The 6,193-nt window shown below is 38.8% G+C and overlaps 2 long non-coding RNA genes across 2 annotated transcripts; both read right to left on the reverse strand.

Moving 5' to 3' along the window:
• Positions 1-3,405: 3,405 nt before the first annotated feature.
• On the reverse strand, positions 3,406-4,794 carry LOC131181518 (uncharacterized). Its single transcript, XR_009150049.1, has 3 exons — positions 4,598-4,794; positions 4,090-4,148; positions 3,406-3,513 (listed from the first exon to the last, which is right to left on the reverse strand). It is a non-coding gene; the product is annotated as an uncharacterized LOC131181518 (long non-coding RNA).
• A 45-nt stretch (positions 4,795-4,839) lies between these two features.
• On the reverse strand, positions 4,840-5,883 carry LOC131181519 (uncharacterized). The gene is made up of 2 exons (XR_009150050.1): positions 5,736-5,883; positions 4,840-5,156 (listed from the first exon to the last, which is right to left on the reverse strand). It is a non-coding gene; the product is annotated as an uncharacterized LOC131181519 (long non-coding RNA).
• Between the last annotated feature and the right edge of the window lie 310 nt (positions 5,884-6,193).

A 6,193-nucleotide genomic window follows, 5' to 3' on the forward strand; every position in this document is an offset into this window, starting at 1 on the left:
TATATCCCACACACTTCACCATACAGGTAGTGTCTCCAGATTTTTAGTGCAAAGACTACAGCCGCTATTTCCAAATCATGGGTGGGATAGTTCTGCTCATGCCTCTTCAGCTGCCTTGAAGCATAAGCCACTACTTTTCCATTCCGCATCAAAACACACCCTAGGCCAACTCAAGGCGTCCACAAGACACCTGTATCCTTCACCGCTCATAGGTAGTGTTAACACAGGGGCAGTGGTTAGACACTCCTTATCCTCATCATTATAACTGACTCTATCGAGCTCTCTTCCTGTCCTTTGGATCTTATCCACTTCCTTTTTCCTATTTCTAGTATTGTCGATATCTTTTCAACCTGCTGTACTTATTCTTGAACCTTTGTTTTCTCTCATTCTTATACTTTATCCTTCAAGGATGTCCATCCCATCATCAACTTCAACTTTCATTTTATTTCTTAGTCTTATCTTGATTACTAGTTCTATTACTTCGAGAATTCTAACCTTACAATTTACTCCTACCGGCACATTCTTCACCCTTTGTAACACTTATAATTAACCATAGAAAATTCTTTTTGTATCCCCTTTTTCCAACTTAACTATCAGAACATTATCATTCTCTACCAGCCTCAGTAGGAAATTGCTCATCCTGGATGGATAGGAGCCTTTGAAACTATAAGTTCCATCTGAACTAACACGGCTGTGGGAAATGTGTGTCATGCCTTAATTCTAAACAAAATACTTCATGTGTTCATTCTCCTTAATATAATCACATATACTGCCTATAACTTTCTAAACTTCAACCTCAAATTATCCATCAGCAACAATTTCATCTATTAAAACTCATCCATAAATTGTACTTCATCTAGCTCATGGTTTAAAACAGTCGCAAGCCTTGGTAGCTAACTCAATTTAACTCCTGCCATTACTCTGATCGTCCTTTCATACTTAACATTAGGTATGCACTTACTGTCATTCTCATATCACGAAATTGTATATGAATTGGTGCCTACCAAACTCTCAAATAACTAGGTCTCCTTGACTCAGTCTCTGTTCCTTATATAACCCTCTAGAACCAATAGCACAAACTAAACTTGAAAAGAAAGAAAAATATCCTCTTATATTCAACTTACTGCTTACTAACTTCTCTTTCTCTACCTAATTAGGTAGTCCGCAATACCATCGTACACCTTCTAGCATTTACTCATTATTATTGTATTCCATACCTCCATCACTGTTCTCACTAATGTGGTCCCATTTTGGGTTCTCCATCATTGTCATTCACCTTGCCAATAATAACACTTAGCCTACTCTATATCTTAACTTGTTCCTTTTATTACGCGTCCTTCAGGTTGTCCTTTCATTTATTTCCTTTGTCTTACCCAAAATAGAACTTGACTATTCTATCCCTGGTTCCATTCTTCTTCCTAACATGACAGCTGGACCTGCTAACTATATCTTTCAGAGTCTATACCATATTATCACATATCTGTGCTATTCAGATTTGGTCCTTTGACCACTCTAGCTAGTACTTCCACTGGCATTTAGATTATATTGCATCTGCAATCAATTGTCCAAACCTTCATCCTGCACTTTCTCTGTCCATTGGCCTTCTATAATTTATCTTTGCTAATTTATTTCTCTTAACACTATTATAATTAGATTATACTATTGTTTTGAACAATATGAAGTTAGAAAGGAACTCAGGAAATTGCAGTCATACTTTTATCGTATGATGTCTATTCTTATCCTTTAGCTTACATAATACCCTTACTACCTCGAGAACTGATTCTGCAGTAATTTTATTTATTTGTTATTATTATTATTTTTTATGTTTACTCAATTAGCCAAAACTTAAGATTCCGGGCATCCAAACCCGTCATCAAATTCAAAGGATTTACATCCATCGTGATCTGATTACATATGATTCCTATAATGGAACTTGTATCCTCTGCAGGATACCCGAGCCAACTACTCTCTACCACACTCTACAGTCCCATCTAGAACACTATTCCATAAGTCATCATTATCAATAATAACCTTCGATCCCTTCTGAAAAGATAGGACTATACCCTAACTTGCAGCAACAAAGGTACTACATTTACCACATTGCCAGAATCATGTCAACTTAATGACTCTTTTATCATATCATAGCTCTAAAAATCATCAATTCATAGTTTCGACCTTCTCTAGGTAGTAGGGTTGTACTTTATTCCATACTGATACACAAAAGGTATACTATTCTCACTCTATAAGTGTCACCTTTACTTTGCAACTAATCCGAAACCTCTGGTCTGATGGCAACTCTAGCTCATGCTAGGGTAACTGAGTCACTGACTCTAGTTACCACCCAACTGTGACCTTTCGATATTCTAGCTCTAGACTCTTAACCAGGAGTTCCCAACTCCTCTGCAAATATAGAACTCTGTTCTGGTATTACTGTACCAAAACAGAGACTGCCTGCAACACCCTCATCATAAGCACTACAGGGAAGTACGCAGCTCTACACAATAATCTCATGTCATGTCATGTCTGCGACTACGGAGCAGACATCGAGAACATTGTATAGTTACTACGATACGTCCGGACCTACTAGGCCTCCTGATTTCTTATCTCTCTCGAATCTTCTATTATCATAAACTCATTCTGACTGGGTCATCCACTGATGACTGCTAGCAGTGGTATCCTCATCCTTATCTAGGGCAACTGTACTTTCAAGACTCACCTTTATGTACTCGTGCCTTGCACGAAATGGGCACACCATTTAAACCCATACTGACAAAAATATAACATTTCTTGGAGTACGTATCCTCATGATAGATCTCACATGTCTACTAACTCTATTTCACATTTCTGTGTACTCCACGAAAATCAAGACACTAACTGAGGTAATCTTATATTTCCCGAGGTATAACGTAGAATCTAGAAACAAAGAATTACAGGAAAAGACGAAACAAAATCCTATACTCCGCATGTGACTCCTAGTAGACTCTTCCCAACACTTAGATAATTTTTCCCTATGAATCTGGAGCCTAAGCTCTGATACCACACTTGTCACGACCCAACCTATGGGCCGGACCAAGACTAGGACACAGGCGACCCTAAAGCCCCGAGGCCCGTAGTAAGCCTTAACTATTCATTAACACAACTCTAAGGCCCATTTGGCCCCAATAACAAGAAAACAAACGGACAGAGTCAGCCAATAAAATGTACTTACCAACGGGCAGTTTTTGACTCACCCGACATGTAAACACAATAAACAATCCATTGGGAGCTCGGCTCACCCTCCACATACTCATCAACATAATAATAAATGGGAGCTCGGCTCCTCATCCAATCCATCAAACGGACTTAAAATATTAAGTTTACGGTCCAACATGAATATAATATTACGGACCAATTTCAAATAATTCACGCTAACACATGCGGAAATTCTAGGAGTAATTAAAATTACACAATATTGATAAACAACCTGCGAGGTAAAAAGGCAGGTTAACCCAGAACAAAATATCCTCCTGTGGCCTGTAAAAATTTTTGAACAGGAGTGAGCGTTCGACTCAGAGAGTAAAATATCAATTTTAACCATAATCTCTATAACTATCTAAAACTAATGCAACTTTGTGGAATGAAGTGCAACATCGATAATAAATTCACATCATAGCATCGAAAGGTAATTTGGAGCACTCACACACCTGTAGTATCAATCATAACATATGGGAGCCGATCCTATACTGACTCTCTTAAATCCAACACAGTGCCGTGAATTACTCAAGCTCGGACTTCCACTTAATAACCAAATCGAGGGTCCCAGCGAATTACTCAAGCCGTGACTACCCCTCGAAGGATCGGGTCCCAGCGAATTACTCAAGCCGTGACTGCCCCGTCCTATCCATAGTCCACACCACATCACACGCACGCCAACGCACGCACACTGCTCCAAATTACCACAACAACATTCATGGCACATCAACAGTTATGAATGCAACATAAATCGTGCCTAGAGTTTAACTACATAAATATATGCATATAAGTGATGCATGGGCATGCTTGAACATATAATAATATCGAAATTACAATTAAAATTAATATTTTACTCACAGACTTGACGACAAATTACTGTGGCGGCTGGGCGGAGGAAGAAGGCTGTCCCGGCTCACCTGACAATCATATTACATTTATTTAATACAATCTGACTCAATACAAATAAAGAAAAAGACCAATTACGTCCTAAGTCGTGCCGAAAATCCGGCAGAATCTTCCCTATACCTAGGACCTACCCAACCTGCAAAAGGGCTCAAAACACACTTCTATATCCACAATCCATATATCCACAACTCAATCACATCACACAGCCCCTCGTGGGCCCATCAAATCAATCATTCATCACAATATGTAAAATTTCAATTTAGTCCTTATAATTGATCATTTTTGCAAAAACTGCTCAAATAAGCTCTAAAAATTATAAAACTCTGCCCCGCGGTCCTTAGAAATATTACTAAGCTATTGCAAAAAGAATCGTAATTTTCTAAGCTACCACGAATATTTTATGGATTTTTAATCCTATTTAAGCACTAGAAAATTACGAAAAAGCAAGGTTCGGGTTTACCTTTGCCGATTCCGACTTCGGGAACGCGCTCGGGATGCCTGACAATGGTGGGGTAGCCAAAACCTCGATCCAATTCGGAGACTTTTCCGGTAGCTGGTCTGTCTGGCCGGAAATTCACAGATCCGGACAACTGTCGAATTTCCGCGAATTGAGGATACCTACACGAAGCCCAATAATAATATATAAAAAATCAGGGGTGTTACAATATCAAGAAAACAAACGGACAGAGTCCGGCCATAAAATGGACTTTCCAACTGGGAGTTTTCGACTCACCCGACCTGTAAACACAATAAACAATCCATTGGGGAGCTCAGCTCACCCTCCACATACTCATCAACATAATAATAAATGGGAGCTCAGCTCCCTCATCCAATCCATCAAACAGACTTAAAATATTAAGTTTACAGGTCCAACATGAATATAATATTACAGACCAATTTCAAATAATTACTGCTAACACATGCGGAAATTCTAGGAGTAATTAAAATTACACAATATTGATAAACAACCTGCGAGGTAAAAAGGCAGGTTAACCCAGAACAAAATATCCTCCTGTGGCCTGTAAAAATTTTTGAACAGGAGTGAGCGTTCGACTCAGAGAGTAAAATATCAATTTTAACCATAATCTCTATAACTATCTAAAACTAATGCAACCTGTGGAATGAAGTGCAACATCAGCAATAAATTCACATCATAGCATCAGAAAGGTAATTTGGAGCACTCACACACCCTGTAGTATCAATCATAACATATGGGAGCTGATCCCCTATACAGCTCTCTTAAATCCAACTTTGGTGCGGTGAATTACTTAAGCTCGGACTTCCACTTAATAACCAAATTGAGGGTCCCAGCGAATTACTCAAGCCGTGACTACCCCTCGAAGGATCGGGTCCCAGCGAATTACTCAAGCCGTGACTACCCCGTCCTATCCATAGTCCACACCACATCACACGCACGCCAACGCACGCACACTGCTCCAAATTACCACAACAACATCCATGGCACATCAACAGTTATGAATGCAACATAAATCGTGCCTAGAGTTTAACTACATAAATATATGCATATAAGTGATGCATGGGCATGCTTGAACATATAATAATATCGAAATTACAATTAAAATTAATATTCTACTCACAGACTTGACGACAAATTACTGTGGCGGCTGGGCGGAGGAAGAAGGCTGTCCCGGCTCACCTGACAATCATATTACATTTATTTAATACAATCTGACTCAATACAAATAAAGAAAAAGACCAATTACGTCCTAAGTCGTGCCGAAAATCCGGCAGAATCTTCCCTATACCTAGGACCTACCCAACCTGCAAAAGGGCTCAAAACACACTTCTATATCCACAATCCATATATCCACAACTCAATCACATCACACAGCCTCTCGTGGGCCCATCAAATCAATCATTCATCACAATATGTAAAATTTCAATTTAGTCCTTATAATTGATCATTTTTGCAAAAACTGCTCAAATAAGCCCTAAAAATTATAAAACTCGCTTGCGGTCCTTAGAAATATTACTAAGCTATTGCAAAAGAATCGTAATTTTCTAAGCTACCACGAATATTTTATGGATTTTTAAT

The sequence above is a fragment of the Hevea brasiliensis genome, chromosome 7 (genome assembly GCF_030052815.1).
Source record: "Hevea brasiliensis isolate MT/VB/25A 57/8 chromosome 7, ASM3005281v1, whole genome shotgun sequence".
Taxonomy (NCBI): Eukaryota; Viridiplantae; Streptophyta; class Magnoliopsida; order Malpighiales; family Euphorbiaceae; genus Hevea; species Hevea brasiliensis.